A 27,771-nucleotide genomic window follows, 5' to 3' on the forward strand; every position below is an offset into this window, starting at 1 on the left:
CGCCGAAGAATTGATGCTTTTGAACTGTGGTGTTGGAGAAGACTCTTGAGAGTCCCTTGGACTGCAAGGAGATCCAATCAATCCATCCTAAAAGAGATCAATCCTGGGTGTTCATTGGAAGGTCTGATGTTGAAGCTGAAACTCTAATACTTTGGCTACCTCATGCGAAGGGTTGACTCATTGGAAAAGACCCTAATGCTGGGTAGGATTGGGGGCGGGAGGAGAAGGGGACGACAGAGGATGAGATGATTGGATGGCATCACCGACTCGATGAACATGGGTTTGGGTAGATTCCGGGAGTTGGTGATGGACAGAGAGGCCTGGCGTGCTGCGGTCCATGGGGTCGCAAAGAGTCGGACACGACTGAGCGACTGAACTGAACTGAGACTGTAGCCTACCCGGCTCCTCCGTTCACGGGATTTTCCAGGCAAGAGTACTGGAGTGGGGTGCCATTGCCTTCTCCGTTTACTTACTGATATTGCCCAAGTCTGTCTGCCAGAGTTCTTAATTGCTCATTTCACACGTATTCCATATTTTTGACCAATTTTCCATTCTCTCTCCACTAAACAAATCACCACAACCATTAAACAAGGTGAAACACGTGCTCCCAGCAATCATCTTCCCAAAACAGATTATCTAAAATAAGTCTCTGTCCTCTCACCATTGAAACTTGCCTGGCTGCTTTCTCCACTCAGTTCAGTTCAGTCGCTCAGTCGTGTCCGACTCCTTGTGACCCCATGAATCGCAGCACGCCAGGCCTCCCTGTACATCACCAACTCCCGGAGCCTACTCAAACTCATGTCCATCGAATCGGTGATGCCATCCAGCCATCTCATGCTTTGTTGTCCTCTTCTCCTCCTGCCCCCAATCCTTCCCAGCATAGGGAGAAAGAATCCAGGTAAGTTTCAATGGTGAGAGGACAGAGACTTATTTTAGATAATCTGTTTTGGGAAGATGATTGCTGGGAGCATGTGTTTCACCTTGTTTAAAGGTTGTGGTGATTTGTTTAGTGGAGAGAGAATGGAAAATTGGTCAAAAATATGGAATACGTATGAAATGAGCAATTGAGAACAAGAGCCAATATTTTAGATGGAGTTGTGGTGTGATACATCATAAAGAATTCTGAAGTTCTTTACTTTATTGACTAATTAAGTGACAAACTAAAGATGTCTGGTCTAGTGAAGAACCTGGACTCCATATCATACAATTGTCCTCTGGACTCTATAGGAAGAAAAGCATTTAGATATACTTATAGAAAAAAAATATGTAGTAGGGATTACATAAAGGAATTTCAAAAGCTGAAGAGTTTTCAAGTAGAACTTTTAGTGCTGGAGTGAATGTTAAAATCACTGAATCTATCATTCTCTCTGTATATATAAGTATATCTTTGTGTAACTTCAGAAGACTGTCCTAAACTGAGGTCAAAGACCAATTTTGACTCACATTAAGAAAAAGTGTCTTAGACACTTTCCCAAAGATACAGTTAAACAATTTACCTGCAAAAACATTAAGTAAGAGACTGGTGAGAATTTGTTAGAGAAGTTTAGGAGATGTTGGGTAGGAGTTGGGTTAATGATCTCTGTTTCACACCAAATCATGCATCTGAGAATATTTCAGTGAAAAGGTGTCCCTTGAAGCCAATGAGAGTAAATAAGAAAAAATTCAATAAGTATGCCCATCTCTTAAAGATCATTGATTTGGCAACTGAATGTCTATTTTATGCACCTTAAATGTGACTCCTGAATCCAGAGATACAAAGCGGTACTGGTAGAATGAAAAGTGAACTGGCCTGCAGGTAAGAAAGCCTAAGTTCCCTATTGACGGGAGAGCTGTATGACCTTGAGTACTATTATCTCTCTAAAGTTGTATTCCAAGGCTTTGGGTATCCAAAGCCTTCCAAAAGCTGTAAAATATTTTACAAATATTGAGTAATTTTACTTACATACATTTTATAGAAGTTATTTCAATGGCAATTCTCATTTATAGTTAATAAACTCTTTTCCAAATCTCAGTTTTCTAAGTAACAAAAAGACCAATCACACAGCTCATATGGCTGATAGGTAGTTTCTAAGCCCCCAGAAATGCTGGGTTCTTTTTTTTTTTTTTTTTGCCTGCAGTTGACACACCAAATGTATTTGGTTTTACACTGTAAATAATTGCCTGAAATAACTTCCTTTTATTAGCTGCTATTATCCATTGTTGGCTTTCATCTTGATTTCTCTACATCTGCAAAAGTAATAAACTGATTTTATGTAAATCATCTAGAGTAAGAGCAAAGCAGAATAATTATGCAAAGAAAAGCCATTGAATAACTAGTTCTGGCATAGCTGGCATGCATGAAGAACAACAATATTAACAAGAAAGTCTACTACCTTTAAGGGAATAGGGAATGATTTACATAAAGGAAATTATGGTTGTTCAGTACTAGATACAACAGTCAAGTTACATGGCATTTCACTGCTGAAATAGGCTGATCATCCATCTCCATTGTCACAAGCCTGAGGCTTTTAGCTCACTCATTGTGGGAATCAGTGGAGGCTAATGGACTGAGTTGGCTGTGTGGGCTGTTGACTCATTCTAGTCACCTTGGGCAAGATACTCATGCCCTTGGAACACATGACTCATTCATGAAAAGTGGAGACTCTTTTTTTTGTTGTTGTTTTTTGTGTTTACCATCAACCCATCTCAAAGGGTTACAGTTGGACTGTCATCATCCACTTGAGTTTGGAAAATAAAGCAAACTAAAAATCTATATCCTAGAATCTGCCCCCAGTCATCTTAGAGTATTTTCTAACTATCTGTATTTGTTTGGATGAATAGGAAACAGTGTCGCTTGGTGGTTAAGTGTTTAATTTTTGGAATCAGACTGCCTGGTGTAGATTCCAAATCTGCTACTGCATAGCTGTTTAATGCCAGGAAATTATTTACCCTCTCTGGCCTCAGTCTTTTCACCTGAGAATGAGGATTACCATTGTAAAATAGGCTTGTTTGGAGCAATTAAATGAAACAATTCATTTCATGGGATGTGCCACTGAATGCTTAACAACCAGCTTTTCCAGTTGAGATGGAAAGGTCAACATGTACTGATTTCCATGGTGTAAATGCTTCTGCCAGGGCCATTTCAAGGTGGGAAGATTTCCATGCAATCAGCTTGCTGCCCCAGCACACACCACTGATGTAAATCACTTAGCACTGTGCCTGGAAAATTAAAGTGTGTTAGTCGCTCAGTCGTGTCCAACTCTTTGCGACCCTATGGACTGTAGCCCACCAGACTCCTCTGTCCATGGGATTCTCCAGGCATGAACAGTGGAATGTGCAGCCAGTCTCTTCTCCAGTCTGGAATATTAAAGGGCTCAGTTATTAGTGCTGGAGAAGACTCTTGAGGGTCCCTTTGACTGCAAGGGGATCAAACCAGTCAATCCTAAAGGAAATCAATCCTGAATATTCATTGGAAGGACTGATGCTGATGCTGAAGCTCCAATCCTTTGGCTACCTGATGGGAAGAGCTGGCTCACTGGAAAATACCCTGATGCTGGGAAAGACTGAGGGCAGGAGGAGAAGGGGGCAACAAAGCATGAGATGGTTGGATGGCATCACCGACTCAATAGACATGAGTTTGAGCAAGCTCTGGGAGTTGGTGATGGACAGGGAAGCCTGGCATGCTGCAGTCCATTGGGTTGCAAAGAGTCAGGTAGGACTGAACAACTGAAAAACACAACATAAATTTCCTCATTATCTTCTTTTGAATTTTATTATTACTGAGATTTACTAAACAAAATTTGCCTTCTCTCCTTCCTTGCTACCTTTCCTCTAAAATATAACAAAAGAAAGAAAAATTATAAACTTGGGAAATAATGACAATTAAAAAATAAGGCCCAACAAAAAGTCTCTTGATGTTTCTTATTTAGAAGGAAAAGCCAAAAATTAGAAGACTTTTGTTTCAGGCCTTATTCTGCCACTGTGATTCATCTGTTTCGGGTAAGTCATTTAATCTCTCTTTGGCTCAGTATTTCTGCCTGTAAAATGGGTGAAATAATTTGTGCTTTGCCTACTTTACTGGAAAGTTTGAGTATTAAAATCTGAAACTTAAGTTGGAAATTCTTTATAAACTTAACAAGTCTTGTTTCATATTCAAAATCATTGATTCAGTAATCCAACTTGTGGGATGTATTCTAAGTCAGCTGTTTCCTGTATCCAGATTCCTCAGCCCTGAGTATGGAAGGCCTACTGTGTTACATCATAATATCCACAGATTTTGGTATCTGTGAGGGTCCTGGAACCAATTCTCTGCAGATACCAAGGGATGGCTGTAATCATAAAGACGTAATAAGCCTTTTGGGCTTCCCAGGTGGCACAATGGTAAAGAATCCGCCTGTCAATCCAGGAAATGGAGAGACATGGGTACACACACACACACACACACACACACACACACACACGCACACAGCCTTTTAAAAAAACCAAACAATTGGAAACAACTAAAATGTGCATGAATGTATTTAACCTGTTTTAGGTAATTTATCTTAGGTAAATGCAATGGAATGTTAGGTTAGTGTAAATGAGTTTTATGCAAATGGTATATGCATATTATGCTAATATCATTTTAATGTTAATAAAAGATAACTTTGCCATAGAAAAATATTGTCTTCATAAATATAAAAACAGTACTTTTCTAACAGAAAAATTTTATGACAGATTACATGGCACAGTCACAACTGTATTATATTGCAGACATAATGCAATATATGGTACATTTGGGAAAAAATGGGAAAGGAATGCAAAAAGGACAAAACTGTGGCATTACAACCATGGATTTCATGCTATAAAAGTCATGAGTAAAAATCAAAATTTAAAAAACCCTTTATGAAAATAGATACAGGGTAATAATGTATTAATGGAAATCCAATAAGTAAAAAGACATCAGCCCAGAGAATCATCTCTTTCAAAATGACCCTCCATATTTTTTCCCATATCAGGCCTAGTTATTTGGCTAATTACTCCAACAAAGGTGCTTTTCCTGAGACCTGAGAGAAAATGTAAAGAGTGGCAACTTTTTAGAACTAGAAATATATTTGATATTTGAGCTGGTGATAGCCGTTCTTTTCTAGGTAAAACACATATCAATACATACACTGTCACATACACTGTTTCATGCCCATGGTCGTCAACCCTATGAGACAGCATGGTACATTGGAGACTTCTGAGGGAGACAGACCTTGCCTCCCATTCTGGTCCACATCGTGGTGCTCAGAGCACTTGAGTTTTGACTTGATATATTGTAAGCCACGTCTCTGGGCCCTTAGTCTTCCTTGACCTCCAGCTTGCGGCTGACTTCTTTCAACCATATGCTTTGGTACAACACCCCAGATCCCCAAATCCCAGGCATACCTATGGCACATATTCCAGGGCTCCCTGGAGGCCCTGTAATGAATGATTCAGAATAAGAACCATATTGCTATTCTCTCATAGGTCTGAATCACCATTACCTTGTGGGGGTGGGGTGGGGAGAATCTCAAAGAACACCGGAATGAAACTTGGAATGAGCAAGAAAATGAAGAGCATTTTATTGACAACACTTGACAGAAACAACAGCTGTTCTCTGTGGTTATCAACAGAGTTTAACTTGAGTTTGCAAACTCAGACTCATACAGGGGCAGGCAGACGGCACAGAAGGTGATGACGGTGCTGAATTCTGTTACAATCCAGAGTAGCACCTTGCTAGTTGTGTTATGTTTTAAAATATTGTGTGAGCTGAAAACACTGACTGCACAGAACATGTCTACAGACTGCTTTTCTGCTCAACCTCATGCCTGCTCCCCAACATAGTGTAGAGAGTAGCAGGGATGCTCCTGTGGTGATGGACCATATTTAGCTGAGAGAGTGTGACCTCTGCTCTACATCTAAGACAATCTGAGCTTAAGCCAGAAAGGATGTGTAAACAGCTCCTCTCTGCTTTGACATAGTAATGAATACCTTCTGGTTCCCCACCTTTTTCCCAGGGTCTCTGTCCATCCCACCTTCACAAGCCCAATCAATTCCTAGGTTCACGCATCCAAGCACCTGGGCTATACTGACTGCCTTCCAATTGCCTCAGTCTCTAGAACATGATACCTACATTAGTTCTTTCAGAAACAAAAGCCAGGTCCTGCCTTCACAACAGATGCAACTTTCTTCCTGTGGCCTTGTGTCAAATAAAATACTTTGGGACAAACCTGACAGTCCTCTAAATATAATAACTAAGCTGATGCACTCACTGTTTGATTATAGAAAAGTTTTGTGGCTTAGATGATCAAACGCCTATGGATTTTATCAAAAGCTGAAGTGAGTTGCTAGAATGCAATTCTGATTTTTTAAAATATATTTGACAGAGCTAAAGATGATTTTGAGTTTCCTGTCAGTAAATTAATTAGAATAGATATTATAGTTGTTATACCTCTTTACTATATGCTCAGTGCTGTGCTAGGAGCATAAGGGATTGAGAGGAAAAGTAAGCCGCAGTCTTTGTCCTCAAAAAGTTTATGCTTCAGATGTGGACCCCCACAATCCCCTGCAATCACATTCAGAAAAGAGTACACAATAAAAGTCAGTATATAATAATAACAGCTAAAAACTACTGAGCTGAGCAATTCACATAAGGTATCCTGTACCCTCACAAAACTCTGAAAGTTGTCAGTCCTCCCTTCCCATTCTACACGTTATAAACTGAGGTTCAGAGATCTCAACTCAAAGTCACATTGTCAGCAGATTGGTGCAACCATGTATGTCTGACTCCAGGTTGCTGCTCTTTCCTCTGAATGAATGGTTCTCATTCTTCTCTGTGCATTTGAATCAACTGATGTACTTAAAAATATACAGATGCCTAGGCCATGTCATCAGAAATTCTGATTATTTGAGGCCTGGGTGTGGCATATTTAAAGAATCCTAGGTGACAAGTGTCTATCACAAAATGAATAAAGAAGATAATAAAGAAGATGTGCTATTAATATATATACACAATGGAATACTACTCAGGCAAAAAAATCAAATAATGTCATTTGCAGCAACATGGATGGACCTAGAGATTATAATACTAAGTGAAGTAAATCAGACAGAGAAAGACAAATATTATATGATTATCATTCATATGTTGAACCCCAAATATGATACAAATGAACTTATTTACAAAACAAACAGACTCACAGACAGGAGCATAAATTAGGAGTTTGGGATTAGCAGATACTACTATATAGCTCAATTGGTAAAGAATCCACCTGCAATGCAGGAGACACTGGTTCCATTCCCGGGTCAGAAAGATCCACTGGAGAAGGGATAGGCCACCCACTCCAGTATTCTTGGGCTTCCCTTGTAGCTCAGCTAGTAAAGAATTCGCCTGCAATGCGGGAGGCCTGGGTTCGATCCTTGGGTTGGGAAGATTCCCTGGAGAGGGGAAAGGCTACCCACTCCAGTATTCTGGCCTGGAGAATTCCATGGACTGCATAGTCCATGGGGTCAGAAGAGTCAGACGTGACTGAGCGATTTTCACTTTCACTATGTATAAAATAGATAAACAAAAAGGTACTACTGTATAGCACAGGGAACTATATTTACTGTCTTATAATAAACTATATTAGAAAATAATACACACACACACACACACACACACACACACACACACACACACACACACACACACACACACACACACACACACACACACACACACACACACACACACACACACACACACACACACACACACACACACACACACACACAGGCTTCCCAGATGGTGATAATGGTAAAGAATCCACCTGCAATGCAGGAGATGTGGTTTTGATCCCTCGATCAGGAAGATTCCCTGGAGGAGGGCATGGCAACCTACTCCAGTATTCTTGCCTGGAGAATCCCATGGACAGAGGAGCCTGGCGGGCTAGAGTCCACAGGATCACAAAGAGTCAGACATGGCTGAAGCGACTGAACAAACATGCATGCATATCTATAACTGAATCAATTTTCTGTATATCAGAAATGAACACAACATTGTAAATTAACTATACTTCAATTAGAAAAAAGAATCCTACATAGTTCTAATATACCACCAAGGTGAAGAATCATTGTACCAAGTCATACTGCCATTGAGTAGCCAAATCCTCAAACCAAGGATACAGTATTCTGAAGAGAGAGTTTGGTGTGGGATGAGACAATTGGTCCCCAAACCACAGACTTACAGGGTAAGCATCTTGCTCCAGAGTTGCAGCAACAGGTACTTTACTTCATTAGAATCTGATCTGTAAAAAAAAGATAAATGATGAAATTTGGAATATGTGCATATCGCTCATTTCTGATTGCACTATGTCTTGATACTCTTTTCTCATTTGAGCTTCACAACAGCTTGGGGTGTGATAGGTCATACAATTTATGCACCAATGAGAAAACAGGCCTAGAGTGACCAAGTGACTTACTGAACTTCCCTTGGTTCGTTAGTGACTCTGTCCAGTGCTCATTTCATTGTATCACCCAGACTTAGCTGCTCCCACAGTACGGAACTTCGTGGCCCTGCTGTAAACTGAATGGTGGGATCAATCATTGAAGAAGCTGGTAATCGAGTTGGGTGGTATAGCTATATTAAAAGCAATCACTACTCTAGGAAGTACTTTTTAAGCTCCTATGACAGATATAGCTCAGCGTGTATTATCATAATCATCCCTCTAAATAAATTATTTAAATTAGGCCGTGCATGTTCATGAGCTTGTGAGATGCAGATAAACACATGTTTTCCCAAGCCACTTGCTCCAGGTATTAGTATGCATTTGCCTCCGCCCCACATTCCTCCAAATACAATGGCTTGAAACACTTCAGACCATGACCAGGGGAAGGCTTCGAAATGCCCATTCGACACGGGGCAAAGCATTGAATTAAGAGCTTTCAGCAAAACTATGCTATTTGGCCTGTGCTTCCAGAAAACAAGTTGTTATAGAATAATTAATTTGAGAAGGCAGCTACAAAGAGCTTCTATAATACAGCAAGAGCTGAAATACCAGATGGTACTATCACTGAACAGCAGATGTTTGTCAGTGAGCTGGGATCTTGGCTTTAAATTCCCAGAGTAAAAGAATTTTCTAAAACAGAGAAGAGCCCCTGTTATGGGTCCCCTTTGTGGAATCTTTGTACATGTGGAACTTTCCAGAGCTGTAGACCCAGCTCATTATGTGTCAGGTAGCAGACAGAGGCCAGTGCGTTCGTCTTGGCCTCTTGTGGGCCATTTCACTTTTCTAGAAGATTTAAAGAAAATGAAGACTTCTGGTCCTAGAACACTCAAGAAATCTGTTCACTGGTAATTACAGAATAACAAAGGAAAGAAGAAAAACTTACTAAATGATTAAGATGTGAAAAAAAGTGAAAGTGTTAGCCACGCAGCTTGTGGTGGGTGATACCATACTGTTTTTTCCCCCTAGCAGAAATGACAACCATGGAAACCTCCACCATGCGTTTGAGCAATGAGGGTGGTGTCTACTGAGTGTGTGTGTGTGTGTGTGTGTGTGTGTGCGCTCAGTTGTGTCTGCCTCTGTGCGACCTTATGGACTGTAGCCCACCAGGCTCCTCTGTCCATGGAATTCTCCAGGCAAGAATACTGGAGTGGGTATCCATTCCCTTCTCCAGGGGATCTTCCTGACCCAGGGATCAAACCCGGGTCTCCCGCATTGCAGGCAGATTCTTTACCGTCTGAGCTACCAACATTGTCTATTAAATAAAATGATATTAAAGACAACTAAAAATAAATAAAACCAATATGAATACTTAATTATTCAAAAATGTACCTACTGCAAATATTTTGTAAAGAATTATTTCTGACAATTTTTTTTCTATTGTAGTACAATTGCTTTACAATATTGTGTTAGTTTATGGTGTACAATGAAGTGAATCAGCTATATGTACACATATATGTACTCCCTTTTGGATCTTCCCTGCAATTTCTTCTCTCATTCTGTCCCTCTAGATCATCACAGAGCACTGGGGTGAGCTCCCTGCGCTATACAGCATGTTCCCATAGTTATCTATTTCACACATAGTAGTGTCTATATGTCAATTCTAATTGCCTATTTCATCCTATTCTCCCCTTCCTCTCCTGTGCCCACATGTCTCTTTTCTATGTCTGCACCTCTATTCCAGGCCTGAAAATAGGTTCATCTGTTCCATTTTTATAGATTTCACATATATGCATTGATGTATGACATTTGCTTTTCTGTTTATGACTAACTTCACTCTGTGTGACAGACTCTAGGTCCATCCACATCACTTCAAATGATCCAAGTTTGTTCCTTTATATGGATGAGTAATATTCCATTGTATATATGTACCACATCTTCTTTATCCATTCATCAGTCAATGGACATTTAGGTTGCATCTGTGTCCTGGCTATTGTAAACAGTTCTACAGTGAACGTTGAGGGTACATGTGTCTTTTAGAATTATGTTTTTTCTCAGCATATAAGCCCAGTAGTGGGATTGCTGGGTCATATGGTAGTTCTATTTTTAACTTTTTAAGGAGCCTCTATTATTGTTCCCCATAGTGGCCATATCAATTACATTCCCATTGAAAGTACAAGTGTGCATACTCAGTCACTCAGTCATGTCTGACTCTTTGTGACTCCCTGCCTACCAGGCTCCTCTGTCCATGGGATTTCCCAGGCAAGAACACTGGAGTGGGTTGCCATGCCCTTCTCCAGGGGGTCTTCCTGACCCAGGGATCAAATCTGTGTTTGCATTGGGAGGCGGGTTCTTTACCACTGTGCCACCTGGGTCAGGAACCAGCATTTATTGTTTGTAGATTTTAATAATGGCCATTCTGACTGGTGTGAGGTGATACCTCATTGTAGTTTTGATTTGCATTTTCCTAATAATTAGTGATGCTAAACATCTTTTCATGTGCCTCTTGACCATCTGTATGTCTTCTTTGGAGAAATGTCTGTTTAGGTCTTCTGCTCAATTTTTGATTGGGTTGTTTGATGTTTTGATATTGAGTTGCATGAACTGTTCGTATATTTAGAGTTTAACCCCTTGTCAGTTGCTTAGTTCTCGAATATTTTTTCCTATTCTGAGGATTGTATTTTCATCTTGTTTGTAGTTTTCTTTGCTGTGAAGATTTCAAGTTTAACTAGGTCCCATTTGTTTACTTATTTTTATTTTCATTACTATAGGGGGCTGGTCAATGAAAAATTATCATCATTAATATCATTTACATGTGAGAACACAGAGTTCCCATCTTGAGGTTACCAGATCAGAGTTTAAATTCTATCAGCAATTCAAGGATACATATTATGCTGTATTGCTTTCAAGTAACAAATAGCATATTGAATAGCAAATGAATGGGTCCAAAAAAGAGCCACATGACTGGGCCTTGAAAAGCAGACATGACAGTCCTTCTTCTCCCAAGGAGTTGGAAGTGACTAGAATGCAGCTTGGAAATCCTATTAAGATGGAAGCTGTGTGAAACTCAGGCAGAAGGAGGCCAGCAAGCCTCATGCACTTACGACACAGCATGTGTCCAAAGAGTTTCCCATGGCTCCTCATTACTCAAGTGTGAGCAGATAAGCACAACAGTTTATGTCTTTCTGAAGATGTCCTGGTTTGTGAGCTCTATCCTCTCTAGCTATCATCAACCTTGAAGAGTCCTACCACCTTTTATGAAATGTGAGGCATGTCTAACAGACAGCTCCTCCTCAACATGCAGACAAAGGAAAGGTAGGAGACAGAATGAGGGGAGCACAGGGATACTTTCCTCTGGCTCATAAAACCACTTCATTTATATCCACAGAGAAAAATGTGACTAAGGATATACCTTTCCCCACTTCCAACACATCTTTCCAAAGTGACAATCACTGACTGCATGTGAAATGTGTCAGAAGAAATATAATTAAAAATTAAAATTCCAAATCCATAAGTTTTGTCTACAAAAATGGTAGAGAAATAAAACAGTTTTCTTATTAAATAAGCATTAAACCAGAAACACATCACAGGAAATCCTGACCCTTCAGGAAAGACTGATAAGCAGGAGAGGCTGGCACCTCCCATCCTGGGACAGGTCAAAGTCATCACATTCACCAAAGAGAAATAAATCAATACTGTGTCCTGCGCCAGTATCTAGTGAGGATTTGATTGACACTTGTCCTTCTCCTACTGGAGAGAGGAGGCCTAAGGAGAAAATAATTCTTCCAACTCCTCTCTCAAGGTATCTCCCTTCTCCGCCCTCACACAGCCTTTAATTGTTTGCCCAGACTCAGACTGTAAGGGCCAGAAAAATCCTTTCTAGAAGTGGTAACCCATAATCAACTGGCAGATGTCAGTAAATATTAAATAATCCCCAAATTTCAAGTGTTGGCAAGGCTTATGGGAAATGGGTCCTGTCATGCATACCTAAACATAATCTAAATTTGAAAAATCAATTTCCCTTTCATTCATGTCTCTTATCCTTTAATAGAAAGGTGCCAGAAAATATGCACATTTAATTCCTAATTTTTGGAATACTGTAATTTCCTAGGCTGTTACAAGGCATGGGTATCGTGGGTATTTCTTGGCCTACAGTAGACATCTGCGATGATACAAGTGACACAATAATGGTCACACATAGATTGCTAATTATCAAAGGTTGGGACTGTAGAAATTACATGTAGTGCTCAAAATGGCTGTGCATGGTAGCCTATTAGCTCAGAAATGCAAGAAATATTATTTTCATTCATTTAAATCAACATAATTTAGCCCCATGTATCATCTAGCTGGACTAGACAGAAAATCAGTTTCAGTCTTTATTGGGCCTCTTCCATCCACAGAACTAGTCTAGCATCTGGAGGTGTAGGTACTGTCCAGAAGAGAGAGGCAGAACCCCTCTTCCTGCACACTGGCTGCTGACATCTCCATTGTCCATGCCTGTAGGGGGCACTCTCCTTACTGATTCCTTCTAGGGGATGAGAGACTGGGGTGAGGCTAGGTCCCTGGTGCTGGTGCTATTATCCTAGTAACGCTCTCATCTCATCTTCTCTGGAGGCTGCCTAGAGCTGTCTCAGCACCTCCTACACCTGCCTGCCCAGGGATCTGGAGTTCTTTCTCCTCCCCAGCATGGGGGAATTGCTTCCTGCCTTCGGAAAAGCTCTGCACTCTTCTTCAAGCCACTCTCCATTTTTCTGTAAAACCCTTTATCTTTAACAGACTTGTATTTTCATTTTTAAAATAAGGGGGCCAGACAGATGGGCAGTCTTCCCGCCTTCCAGGACAAATACATGTGCATATACACTTACCATAGATGGTTCCGAAATCATTTCACGTTTTTGCAGTGCTTCAGAGCACAATCACGAACAAAACTGACAAAGATGGTGAAAGGATTCAAGTTGTTAGAAATTTTGGAGTGGCCAGTAACTTAGAAATTATCTAAAAGTTAATCTTTTGTGAAGTTTCTGAAGTTCTTTCCTTTTTTATTTTGTGTAGACATCTGAGTTACTGACCTTCACAGATCTATATTTAGATATATTTAAATCTTTATTTTGGCAAGGTAGAAGATTAGTGACTCAGAGCAGTTAAGCCATTTAAGTTAGGTTACACGGGGGCTTTCTGGTTAAAGGCTAAATGCTATTCAGAAGTGTGTGTGTGCGCGTGCGCGTGCGCGCACACACACACACACACACACACACACACACACACTCAGCCAGCTATTTTTTCACTTAAATGTGAACCACTTTAGGTTAATAACACTCAGAGGGGCAACCAAGTTTATACTTTATCAGAGACAAGGGCTGAAATACAACATAACAAGAAAGACTAATATATTAGCCACACACAGGACCTTTGTTTCCAAGTGAAAAAACCCAACTCAAAAGTTTTTATAGAAAAAAGGAATTTATTAGATAAACCCCATCAGGTTTATTAGATAAACCCCATCAGGACAGATGGATCTAGGGACTCTATTAATATTTATCAAAAATACAGAATTAATTCTTCCCTGTCTCTCCTTCCTTTGATTGTTCCATTCTCTGACCATCTCCCTCCTCTTTTTCTAAAAGAGTAAGATCCTAGCTTAATGGTCATTAACCTCATGTGATCTTGTAAGGAAAGAAACTCTTTCTCACCTAGCATCCAAATCTAACCTCTAAAAATGGCCTCTGGTTCATCTTTGTTGTACCTTTCTACTCTTCTGGTGGAAAAGGTACTGCATGTAATTCCTGATTTTTGTACTACCATACTTTCCTAGACTGGAATGAGATACGGGTATTGTCAACGCTCCCCTACAATTCCCCTCAAAGGGAATCTGAGAGGGGCAGTTTCTAAAAGGAAGGATACAGGGAAAGCAAGTCAGATAACAGAAAGCTGTGACAATGACTGACATTCTGACTTGATTGTAAATGGATGATTTTGATAGTTTCTGGGAATAGGTTTGAACAGGGCTTCTTTCTTGCTTACAGTTCTTTTTTTTTATTATTAATTTATTTATTTTAGTTGGAGGCTAATTACTTTACAATATTGTAGTGGTTTTTGCCATACATTGACATGAATCAGCCATGGGTTTACATGTGTTCCCTATCCTGAACCCCCCTCCCACCTCCCTCCCCATCCCATCCCTCTGCTCTTACATAAACTTCTGTTCACTAAGCCCTGCTCCTAAAAATGAAAGTCCACAAGCCTGCTGCAAATACCCTTGATATGGGAGAGATTAGGGGTCAGTACAGCATTATAATGGATAACATGGGTATAGATGATGAAAATTATCACCAATAATTGCGATCAATAATTACTCATTCTATGATTTAGTCACATCTTTCATATTTTTCTTTTCAAGTTCTTCTGTTTTCCTCATCTTTGCATCATTTCTATCTAGAGACACAGGAATTAGATACACCATTGCCCTTGGGTTTATTTCATAGCCCCCATTGTGTACAAACACGTCCCTAAACTCTCTTGGAATTCTGATTCGCAAGTAAGTTGATGTAGGAAGCTCTTGAGGGATAGCCTGCCTTGGGGCTTTAAGTCCATATGACTGTCACCTGCCATCAGTACTATCCAGATACTGAGCTTTCTTTATAAAGAAAAGAGAAAAAAAACAAAGCAAAGAAACAACTTATTCCTCTGAAGATAAAACGACTAAGTAGGGACTAAACTATTTTTCACCATCCTGAGCCAAACTGAGGATATCATAACAATGGCAAGGGAGAATGAAGACAGATTTGATGAATAAATGTACACATCAAGAAAAAAGAAAACTCTCAAATAAACAACCTAACTTCACAGCTCAAGGAACTAGTAAAAGTAAAATAAACATAGCCCAAAGTTGGCAGAGGAAGTAAATATTGAACATCGGAGCAGAAATAAATAAAATAGAGAATAACAAAATAGAGAAGATGAACAACATTGAGTTGGTTACTTGAAAAGATAAATGAAATTAGCATATCTTTAGTTAGACTAACCAAGAAAAAAGAGAAAACACCCCCCAAAAAAATTTTAAATAGAAGACATTATAACTGATATCACAGAAATATAAAGGTTCATAGAGATTACCATGAAAAATTATGCACCAACAAACTCAATAACCTAGAAGTAATGGACAAATTTCTGGAAACAGAGTGTACCAAAATGGAATTAAGAAGAAACTGAAAATATGAGTATGACCAATGTTGAATAAGGATATTGAATCAGTAATAAGAAAACCTCCCAATATAGAAAACCCTAGGGCCGGATGTTTTCATTGGTGAATTCTACCAAACGTTTAAAAAAGAATTAGTACCAATCTTTCTCAAAGTCTTCCAAAAAACTCAAGAGGAGGGAACATTACTATATGAAAGCCAGATAATGACTCTACAAGTAAAGAAAACTATAGACCAATATTTCTGATGAATAAAGATGCAAAGATTATCAACAAATGCTAACAAACTGAATTCAACAGCTCTTTGAAAGGATTATACACCATGGTTAAGTAGGATTTATCCCCAGGATGCAAGGATGGTTCAATATATGCAATCAATAAATGTGATGTGTATGCTCAGATGCCCAGTCATGTCAGACTCTTTTTGACCCCATGGATTGTAACCCACTAGGCTACTCTGTCCATAGTATTTTCCCAGTGGGTTGCCATTTCCTCCTCTAGGGGAATCTTCCCAACCCAGGGATCAAACCTGCATCTCCTGCATTGGCAGGTGGATTCTTTACCACTGTGCCACCTGGGAAGCCCCAAGAAATGTGACATATTCTTTTCATAGAGTGAAAGAAAAAAATATGATCATTTCAATGATACAAAAAAATCACCTGACAAAATTAAACATCCATTCATGGTAAAAACTCTCAACAAATTTGGCACAGAAGGAACACATCCCTTAAAAAAATAAAGCTATATAGGACAAGCCCAGATCTAATATTACACATGTGGTGAAAGGAGAAAGACTGAAAGCTTTCCTCTGAGATCGAGAATAAGACAAGGATGCCCACACTTAACCACTGCTATTCAACACGGTCCTGGAAGTTATAGCCAGAGTAATCGGGCAAGAAAAAGAAAAAGAAAGGATCCAAACCAGAAAGGCAGAAGTGAAGTTGTCTCTGTTTGCAAATGACATGATCTTACACATAGAAAAATCTAAAGAGTGCCAAGAAAACTATTAGAACTAATAAATAAATTTAGTAAAGTTGTAGGACACAAAACAAACGCTGGTTTTAGTTTTTGCCATACATTGACATGAATCAGCCATGGGTTTACATGTGTAATATTGTAAAGTAATTAGCCTCCAACTAAAATAAATAAATTTATTAAAAAAAAAAAAAACAAACGCTGGTGATGGTGTGAGGAAAAGGGAATCATTGTACACTGTGAATGTTAATATAAATTGGTGCAGGCCCTATGTAAGACAATAAGGACACATCATTCACATTCTGGCCTGTTTCTTCATCTGTAAAATACAGACTTATACCTGCCCCACAATTTCACAGAGCTCTTGTGAGATCCAAATAAGAGAGAAAAGTGTTTTGAAAAACTAAAAGAATTCTCCAAATGGGAGATCACATCATTATTTCTTATTATGTGCTTCCTCCTAGACGTAAAATGAACAGATTTCATTTTTCTGACAGACTTTCTGAAGTTAGAGGGAAAGTCACAATAGCAGTTTTATAAACAGGTAACTGAAGAGGCAAAATTTACAAGAAATAATTTATCCTTGTATTTCTATCCTGTTCTAAAATAAGACTTTTACATTTGGATGCCGTTTTTGCCAACTGTGTAGTAGGACAGTACAGTTCAGTTCAGTCGATCAGTCGTGTCTGACTCTTTGCTACCTCATGGACTGCAGCATGCCAGGCTTCCCTGTCCATCATCAACTCCCGGAGCTTACTCAAACTCATGTCCATCGAATCGGTGATGCCATCCAATGATCTCATCCTCTGTCATCCCCTTCCCCTCCCGCCTTCAATCTTTCCCAGCATCAGGGTCTTTTTTAATGAGTCACCTCTTCGCATAAGGTGGCCAAGGTATTGGAGTTTCAGCTTCAGCATCAGTCCTTCCAATGGATATTCAGGACTAACTGGTTTGATCTCCTTGCAGTCCAATGGACTCTCAAGAGTCTTTTCTGACACCACAGTTCAAAAGCATCAATTCTACAATGCTCAGCTTTCTTTATAGTCCAACTCTCACATCCATACATGACTACTGGAAAAACCATAGCTTTGACTAAACAAACATTCATTGGCAAAGAAATGTCTCTGCTTTTTCATATGCTGTCCAGGTTGGTCATAGCTTTTCTTCCAAAGAGCAAGTGTCTTTTAATTTCATGGCTTCAGTCACCATCTGCAGTGATTTTGGAGCCCCCCAAAATAAAGTCTGTCACTGTTTCCATTGTTTCCCCATCTATTTGCCATGAAGTGATGGGACCAGATGCCATGATCTTAGTTTTCTGAATGTTGAGTTTAAAGCCAACTTTTTCACTCTCTTCTTTCACTTTCATCAAGAGGCTCTTTAGTTCTTTGCTTTCTGTCATTAGGATGGTGTCATCTGCTTATCTGAGGTTATTGATATTTCTCCCAGCAATCTTGATTCCAGTTTGTGCTTCAACCAGCCTGACATTTTGCATGATGTACTCTGCATAGAATTTAAATAAGCACGGTGACAATATACAGCCTTGATATACTCCTTTCCCGATTTGGAGCCAGTCTGTTGTTCTATGTCAATTTCTAACTGTTGCTTCTTGACCTGCATACAGATTTTGCAAGAGGCAGGTCTGGTGGTCTGATATTCCCATCTCTTTCAGAATTTTCCACTGTTTGTTGTGATCCACACAGTCAAAGGCTTTGGCATAGTGAATAAAACAGAAGTAGATGTTTTTCTGGAATTCTCTTGCTTTTTTGGTGATCCAATAGATGTTGGCAATTTGATCTCTGGTTCCTCTGCCTTTTCTAAATCTAGCTTGGACATCTGGACGTTCACGGTTCACATACTGTTGAAGTTTAGCTTGGAGAATTTTGAGCATTACTTTGCTAGCATGTGAGATGAATGCAATTGTGCAGTAGTTTGAACATTCTTTGGCATTGCCTTTCTTTGGGATTGGAATGAAAACTGACCTTTTCCAGTCCTGTGGGCACTGCTGAGTTTTCCAAATTTGCTGGCATACTGAGTGCAGCACTTTCACAGCATCATCTTCTAGGATTTGAAATAGCTCAACTGGAATTCCATCACCTCCACTAGCTTTGTTTGTAGTGATACTTCCTAAGGCCCACTTGAGTTCACATTCCAAGATGTTTGGCTCTAGGTGAGTGTTCACACCATCGTGGTTATTTGGGTCATGAAGATCCTTTTTATATAGTTCTGTGTATTGTTGCCACCTCTTCTTAATATCTTCTGTTTCTGTTAGGTCCATACTATTTCTTTCCTTTATTGTGCCCATTTTGCATGAAATGTTCCCTCGGTATCTTTAATTTTCTTGAAGAGCTCTCCAGTCCTTCCCATTTTATTGTTTTCCTCTATTTCTTTGCATTGATCACTGAAGAAGGCTTTCTTATCTCTCCTTGCTATTCTTTGGAACTCTGCATTCAAATGGGTATATCTTTCCTTTTCTCCTTTGCCTTTCGCTTCTCTTCTTTTCACAGCTATTTGTAAGGCCTCCTCAGAGAACTATTTTGTCTTTTTGCATTTTTTGTCTTTTTGCATTGTCCTATAGCAGGACAATGTAAGATAAATTGTGTATCCAACAAAAAGTTTTTCTTGCAATCAAATGATAAGTGTCTCATTATGTTTACCTGTGTTTGGTAAGCAGAGATGTCTTGTGGATGCCTCCTTCCTACTACTGAAAAATTAATTCATTGTCTTATGCATTCACCTGAATCTTTTCTTCTGTAAGCTGAGCAGAAATTCCTCCTAGCAAACACTTCAAATATTCTAAGAGGTCCCTTTTTTGTAACTCCAAATGAGACTGAGGCATTGCTTTAAACTAAATTGTCATTCACTGCTCTAAGGAAACAGGTAAAATGTTTCATTTTGTGAATGACTGAATCAAAGAACAAACCCCAAACGTGTCAGGCTAAAGAAATGAAATTCATGTTTTGTCTCATTTATTTTAAGAGGTGAAGTTATGCATGCTCATGTAGGTAAAGTGGCAGGCAGCATATTGGTGAAGAGGAAAGACACTTTCCTTTTTTTGCCAAAAAAAGTCTTACTATAGCTCGAAAGTTCATCAAATTTTGCCTGAGATGAGCACCAAGCTACTTTGTGTGTTCTTCCAAATTTTTGGTAATGCACAGTACTGGCAATCTTTTCTAAATCTCATCCTACAATGAGATTTAGAAAAAGCAGTCACATAGGAAATCTCAGGTTTGGTCTCCTGCTGGTGAGGGACTCTGACTCCGGCGTCACTGCATCTCTCTCTCAGACGTCACTGATCCTGTGGAGCCCTGGGACTTGAGAAGAGGAGGCAGAAAGAGCTTCCTTTTCCTTTCACTGTGTTTCTTTTGGGTACAAGGCTGGGACAGAATAACAACTAGGAGAATTGTGAAAAGAAGAGATGCAAAAAAATACAGAAAGCTAAAGCAAAGTATATATAAAGGGGATAAATGATGATACACTGGCATGAATTTAATACTTAAGAACTATGGCTATAACAATCAGATGCTGCTGCTGTCAAGTCGCTTCAGTCGTGTCCAACTCTGTGTGACCCCACAGACGGCAGCCCACCAGGCTCCCCCGTCCCTGGGATCCTCTAGGCAAAAACACTGGAGTGGGTTGCCATTTCCTTCTCCAATGCATGAAAATGAAAAGTGAAAGTGAAGTCGCTCAGTCGTGTCTGACTCTTAGCGACCTCATGGACTGCAGCCTACCAGGCTCCTCTGTCCATGGGATTTTCCAGGCAAGAATACTGGAATGGGTTTCCATTTCCTTCTCCAGCAGGAAACTGAAACCAGGAAAATGATTAAAAATGATTAATTCTAGCAAGTGGGATTTCAGGTGAGGAGCAGTCAGATTGAAAGCTGTTGCTTTTTATGATAAACCCATATTGAATTTTAATTTAACCATCAGCATGTATTACTTTGATATAAATAACTAATGAGCCATAGTATAAGTATGGGAAAGATTGAAAGGACAGAAGTTGAGATAGAGTGTGAACTAAATCCCAGAAAACTGGTTGGGATCCATGAATCCCCATTTTAGAAATCTCAGAAAAATAATGATAACCAAACGATATTGAATTCTTATGATGTATCAAGTATCATTTTTAGAGCTTTATGTATATTAACATATTTAATCTTCAAGAAACATTGTGAAGTAGACACTATTGTTCCCATTTCACACAGGATGAGGCTGAGTAATAGAGTTAAATAAATGGATTATTTGCTCAAGTGGACACCACTAGCTCCAGAGACAGGATTCAATCCCAGGCACTCAGCTGCCATTCTGCATTTGTCCACTCAGCTACACCCAGGTGATTCCCAATGCACAGGAAAGTCTGAAAACATTGAGTGACAAGATGGATTTGTGAGGGCTCCTGATGTAGAAGGTCCAAGGCCCAACTTTGGAAACACTGCTCTAAACATTTAATGGTCTTTACTTTTTCTCCTAAACTGAGACCTCTGGCCCAGATATTTCCATTGAACTCCATACCTCTATATTGTACAACCTATTACATACATTTCAAATGCACCTCATCATATCTTAGAACAAACTTACAAAATCCTGAGAGGGGTTTTTCTCTTGGTACTCCTCCCAAGGAAGAGTATTACCTTTCACACAGGTAAGCAAGTCAGAAACTTGGGAATCACTCCCACATCTCCATTCCCTCTTACTCTGTAGTCAAAAACTGGCATCTGTCACTCTTCCCTACTAAATCACAAAACCACATGTTTTCTCCTTGGCTATTTTAACTGTCCTTCAAATCCATTCCTCACACTATAGGGAATGTGAAGAAGACGTGAAGTCTCAAATCTTTAACATTTTCCATCACACCCTTCCTGAGCTGCCCTACCTGCCTCCAGGGCCTCAGCTTGGACCACTCTTGCTTATCCCCATGCTCCAATCACATGGCCTTCCTTTAATTCCTCCATCTGCCCATGTTTTTTCGACTTCAGCTTCCACACAACACAAGCTGGTCCCTTTGCCTGGAAGGACCCCTCCACCTGGCTCAGGAAAATCACTCAAAGTCTCAGTCATCTCATCTGTCAAATGGGAGTTAAAGTGCTATAGTTCAGAGTTATTAAAAATAGAAAATAAAAAAGACATAATATTCCTGGCACAAAACAGATGTTCACAAAATTTGTTTCCCTAAAAATATCCCAGAATCTTAAACTTTCCCCAATAATCTTCATATAAAGATAAATTCATTTAAACTTGTTCTCTAATTGTGATTTATAAAAATTCAAAGTAGGAAAGAACCTTTCAAGATTTGTTTTTCTCATTTTAGAAATTTATTAAAATCATAACGCATCTTTTCAGTGAAGTGTTTGCAGTGTAGTTTTTAATTGTTGTCAAGTTAATAACATGCCCGAGAGCGTGGAGAATTGGTTAAAGGTAGGTATTAGAAGGCTACGGAGAAGGCAATGGCACCCCACTTCAGTACTCTTGCTTGGAAAATCCCATGGACGGAGGAGCCTGGTAGGCTACAGTCCATGGGGTCGCTAAGAGTTGGACACGACTGAGCAACTTCACTTTCACTTTTCCCTTTCATGCACTGGAGAAGGAAACGGCAACCCACTCCAGTATTCTTGCCTGGAGAATCCCAGCGACGGTGGAGCCTGGTGGGCTCTATGGGGTCACACAGAGTCGGACATGACTGAAGCAACTTAGCAGCAGCAGCATTAGAAGGTTATAATTTTCAAAATTACTGCTTTGTTCTATAATCCATCAGCAAAAATAATCCATGAAAAGTATACATCTTTAGAGGTAATGACATGAAAAAGGATTTCAAATAATGAGCAAATAAAGAAAATAAATTAATATCTAATTTGCAATCATAGATTATAATCCTTGATAACTGGTAAATGAATTGAATCTTTTTGTTAATATACAGTTGATCCCTGAACAACGTGGGGATTAGGGGAGCTAACACTTCATGAAGTTTAAAATTTGCTTGTAATTTATGGTCGGCCCTCCACATGGAGAATTCTCATAGACAGAGGAGTCTGGCAGGCTGCAGTCCATAGGGTTGCAAAGAGTCGGACTCAACTGAACAATGAAGCATGGGCTTCCCTCGTAGCTCAGCTGGTAAAGAATCTGTCTGCAATGCAGAGACCCCTGTTCGATCCCTGGGTTGGGAAGATCCCCTGGAGAAGGGAATGGATACCCACTCCAGTATTCTTGGGGCTTCCCTGAGGGATCAGTTGGTAAAGAATCCGCCTGCAATGCAGGAGACCTGGGTTCAATCCCTGGGTTGGGAAGATGCCCTGGAGGATGCACGGCAACCCACTCCAGTATTCTTGCCTGGAGAATCCTCACTGACAGAGGAGCCTGATGGGCTGCAGTCCATGGGGTCGCAAAGAGTCAGAAATGACTGAGCAACTAAGCACCACGTACATGATTTTTCTGCATCCTTAGTTCCAAATTGGCAGATTTAATCAACTGTGGATCATACAGTACTATAGCATTCACTATCGAAAAAAATTCTTGTGTAAGTGGACCCACATGGTTCAAAGCCGTGATATTCAAGAGTCAACGTTGGGTGGGATGGGAGTGAGATGGGAGGGAGGTTCAAGAGAGAGGGGACATATGTATACCTATGGCTAATTCATGTTGATATTTGGCAGAAAACAATAAAATTCTGTAAAGCAATTATCCTTCAATTTAAAAAAATACATAAAATCAGAAGAAAAAAAAAGGGTCAACTGTATAAGGTGGCAGCACAGTGACATTCCCACTAAGGGTAAATAATTTCAACAAAAATACTATCAAGTTGGGGGAGGGGAGGGATAAATAGGCTGAACACAGAATGCTTTTAAGGTAATGAAACTACTCTGTACGATACTATAATGATAGATACATATCATTATACATTTATCCAAGCCCATAGAATGTATAATACCAGGAGTGAACTGTAATGTCAACTATGGACTTTGGGTGATTATGATGTGTCAGTGTAGGTTTATCAGCTGTCACAAATGTACCACTCTGCTGGGGGATATTGATAATGGGCCAAGCCTGTGCAGGGGCAGGAGCTATCTGGGAAATCTCGGTACCTTCCATTCAATTTTGTGGTGAACTTAAAGTTGCCCTTAAAAAGTTTATTAAAATACTATAAAGAAAGCAGAATTATTGAAATAACAAAATTATAATTATATAAGGAACATAAAAGAAAACACTTGTTATAGCTACAAAGGGAGTATTTAAAGTATAGTACACACATGCTAGCTTTCGAATATAAAAATTAAGGATATAGAAAAGCAAATTATTTCATTCTTCTCCCCCAACTGTGTCATTGTCTGGTCCTGCTGGGATTCCCACTCTTGACTATGAATTTTGTACTGAAGAGATAGAGAAGGAATATCAGGAAACAGTGACTGGAGTGTGGAAGCTGCTAGTGTAGATGTGATGAGAAGGAGAAAGAGTTGAGATATATTTTTCATGTATAGAGTCTTCAGATTTCTTGTAGGAACCACTCGTCTATACCCACTCCCTGGCTCTTGACATCAACTCTCCCCTTCTGTACCCACTGGGTAGCTCATCCTTCTAGTATCCTGTCAAGGAAATCTGTTCAAAAATCTTAAGGGAATGCTGTATTAGAAACTACTTAATTAGATTAGTTCACTTCTCTACCTGATTAGGCTATTTCTGTGGTAGTATTATTTAAGGATATATGTTTGGGGAATTGGTGGTATTTTTCAACCACTCCCTGTTGACAGAGGGCAGACGGGAGCAGAGATCTATGAATTTAAAGGTAATGTAACAGTAGCAACCGTAAAAAACTCTCCCTGAAAAAGCAAAAGAAAAACAGACAACCACCAATTTAGGACCTAATTTAATCTAGATCTTTCTGATTAAATCTTACTTCAAATGGAAAAAACTAAAATTGGGGATGAAAAAAATAATGAAGCCTCAGTGAATTCCTTTCAAGTGGATCTCAAACATCTCCTCTCCAAGCAGATTTTTGGGAGAGGTTAGTAGGAGAAGGCAACCCACTCCAGTACTCTTGCCTGGAGAATCCCACGGATGGAGGAGCCTGGTAGGCTGCAGTCCATGGGGTCGCGGAGAGTAAGACACAACTGAGCGACTTCACTTTCACTTTTCACTTTCATGCATTGGAGAAGGAAATGACAACCCACTCCAGTGTTCTTGCCTGGAGAATCCCAGGGACGGGGGAGCCTGTTGGGCTGCCGTCTGTGGGGTCGCACAGAGTCAGACATGACTGAAGCAACTTAGCAGCAGCAGCAGCAGCAGTACAGGAAGAAAGGAAATGTAACCTTTATGCGTAGATAAATCAGCTGAATTTTCACACAGTTTCTGCATGCAGTACTTCATTTTAAAAAAACGATTTAAAGCAATAACGGTCCTAAGTTAAAATGTAAGCATCATATGCTTAGTCAGTCAGTCGTGTCCAACTCTTTGTGACCCCCTGGACTTCAGCCCACCAGGCTCCTCTGTCCATGGGGATTCTCCAGGCAAGAATACTTGAGTGTGTTGCCTTGCCCTCCTCCAAGGGATCTTCCCAACCCAGGGATCAAACCCAAGTCTCCTGAATTGCAGGTGGATTCTTTAGCCACCAGGGAAGCCCAAATGTAAGCATATTAAGGCAAAATAAGTATTGACTCATAACCTTCAAACATTCTGATTTCTTCTCTCCTACCTTCTTTATATTTGCTTTTCCCAGTCCTGTGTTTGGCTAGGGATCTATCTGGGTTCTACTTTTTCATCTGCTTTTCCTCTCTTGGAGGAACTCCAGCTTTACTTACCCAGGTTGGAAAGGAGGTAAGGTGGGCATGAAGAGATGGCATTAAGCAAATGATTCTGCAAAGTTTTTCTGAGTACAAGGGAATGGCTGGTCTGGATTTCACAAAGAACACTTGTAATCTGGGGCGAGGGAATATTTCCTCTGTCCTCTCTCCAATCTAGAGGCTGCAGCCCACCAGATGTTGCTACCTTTAAGGAAGGGTTATGGAGCTAGGTTCCAAGAATGAGCCATTAGTCAAGGGCCACAAAAGGGAAATTTGTTAGGAAATTGCAGATGGTTTTAATGTCAGACATCCCTCCATTAAATAACAACACATTCAACTTCATTGGCTGAGAAGGCTGCTCTCCTGTTTCTACTTACCTTGGAGCGATCTTAAGAATTACGACTCTGGGAACTTTGTCATAATCCTGCCTTGGGAAAGTCTGTGTAAGACAAATTTTCTTGAACGTATTGGAAACATTGATGAGCATCTATTCTTACGTTGTCTTCAAGGTAGGCCTGTCACAGACACAAGAGCCAAATTTTCTGTGATGTTACCATGGAAAACACACACACACACATTGGAGTTTGTATTATCGTTTTTGTAACAGGCATTAATCATCATGGTATTCATTAATTTAGTCATGATATCTATTGTCTAATTCTTATGCACAAGTAGCATTGTTACAAAGTCTGTGAGGACCTAGAAATGTGAAGATATTTTAGCCCTGTTTTAAAAAATATTAACTTTTAAATAAAAACAGTAATTTAAAACTTATTTTAAAATTCACCCACGAAAGATCTTCATCTAAACTTTTAAAATAACAATTGAGGTTCTGGGCTGACATCATTAAACAATTCACAGTTTTAGATATTGGAGAGGACTTTGGTCATCCAATACAACCCTTTCATTTTAAGGCTCACTTAGCTGAGCGGCAGCTAACAAACAAGTAACAGGATATCCAGTACTGGAACTGAAGCTGGCTTAACTTCATTTAGGCTCATTCGGAGACTCTAAAAGGCATATATCGCCCTCCGCCTGAAGGTGAAAACAAGACCAATACCGCTGGGTACCTGCGTGAGATATGTCTCATCCTTGGCCTTCAGCACATTTCTAAGTAGGGCAGCAAAGTTGAGCAAAATCCAACAGAGGGCTTTCTTCCTGGAACTGGCGGTTTAGTCTTTCTGTCTTCAAGAAGTTTGTAGTGTTTTGCAGAAGCCAAAACACACACCCATAGATCTGTAGAATGTGGCCAGTAGTCAAGCGTTCTTTTAAATAGGAAGTTGCAGAATGCCAACAAGAGCACACACAAGATCAGTGATTAACATCATTTTTTGCCCACGCCAGGAAACAGTCTGTGCTCCAAGTCAGGTCAAGATGCCCCCAAACAGACAGCAGGAAGCCTCCACGTGCCAGCTTTGAGAACCTACAGTCCACGGCGTTAGAGCAGCCGGCGAGCTGGGTGCCACCTAGCGGAGCGGGGCTCTTGGCGCTAGTGGTGCACCCAGTGTGTCCACAGCTCGCTCAGGCGCAGTGGGCAGAGCAGGGCCTCTAGCAGCTCCAGGCTCTGCGCATGCGCCCCGCAGGTGGCCGCGCTGCGGTTGTGTCGCGAGACTACAGTTCCAGCCCGCTTGGTGGCGCCAGGCTCCTCGCCGGCGGCCGCCATCTGCATGCTACGCTTCCGTCCGCCCCCCACCGCAGCCTAACTTGTCTGGAATTGGGGTCCTGAAAGCCTCTGCCCCACAGTCCGCTAGTGGAGAGCCCCGCGCCGCCACCTACTGTTCGCGATCCCGTCTCCGTTCCTCTCCGCTCCCGCGACAGGAAAATTTGGCGGAGCGACGGCTCCTCAGCTGTTCTGAGGCGCGGGGCTCTCAGACCTCCAGGTACCGGCGCCTGAAGCGGCGGCTCCTCTTGGGTCCCTCGTTCCTAGGGTCCCCGCCCCAGCGGACCTCCCCCCCTCACCAGAGGCCATGAAACCCGGCTCCTGCCACTTTTTTGCCTTGCTCGCTCCGTGCGCTCCCTATACTGAGGGGGCCAAGGCGAGGACGCGGTCTGTGATCCTGCCAACCGGAATGGAGAAACGTGGTTCCCAGGCGGAACCAACCGCCTGGAGCTGGGGAGCTGTGGCCAGTCAGCATCGCACGGGCCCTCGACAGGAGACGCCGTGGGCGTCTAAGCCTTGGTCCACTGTTGAGGCCACCACAGCAGCCTGAGGAGAGGAGGGGTGGTGTGGTTGGAGACAGACTCTTGAAGGGTGGACAGGGTTAAAGCCCTCTAGGGGAGCTCCTGGAGAATGTGAGTAGATGGGGCTTCTGACTCCCGAGTTGCTGCAAACTTAGAGCTTTTGCCTATCTTCCACAGAAGTGATAACTCCTTCTGCAAGAACCACCTCCATCACACCCAGTCCCTATGTTCTTTTCCAAAGCCCAGC

General features: G+C 40.7%; 2 long non-coding RNA genes across 3 annotated transcripts in view; one reads left to right on the plus strand and one right to left on the minus strand.

Annotated features, from left to right (window-relative positions):
* Positions 1-27,430, minus strand: part of LOC145526429 (uncharacterized) — a 231,902-nt gene extending 204,472 nt beyond the window's left edge. Inside the window, exons 1-4 of one of the 2 annotated variants that reach the window (XR_014068889.1) lie at positions 26,414-27,430; positions 25,721-25,858; positions 13,271-13,333; positions 8,208-8,267 (exon numbers count right to left, since the gene is read on the minus strand). This is a non-coding gene — a long non-coding RNA (uncharacterized LOC145526429). The remainder of the gene's footprint in view (positions 1-8,207; positions 8,268-13,270; positions 13,334-25,720; positions 25,859-26,413) is intronic. The other variant, XR_014068888.1, reaches the window with a different exon arrangement.
* LOC145526434 (uncharacterized) lies at positions 22,241-26,934 on the plus strand. Its single transcript, XR_014068890.1, has 3 exons — positions 22,241-24,634; positions 24,774-25,043; positions 25,539-26,934. It is a non-coding gene; the product is annotated as an uncharacterized LOC145526434 (long non-coding RNA).
* Positions 27,431-27,771: the final 341 nt, after the last annotated feature.

This window comes from Giraffa tippelskirchi, chromosome 2, assembly GCF_054371585.1.
Source record: "Giraffa tippelskirchi isolate mGirTip1 chromosome 2, T2T-mGirTip1v1.2.pri, whole genome shotgun sequence".
NCBI lineage: Eukaryota > Metazoa > Chordata > Mammalia > Artiodactyla > Giraffidae > Giraffa > Giraffa tippelskirchi.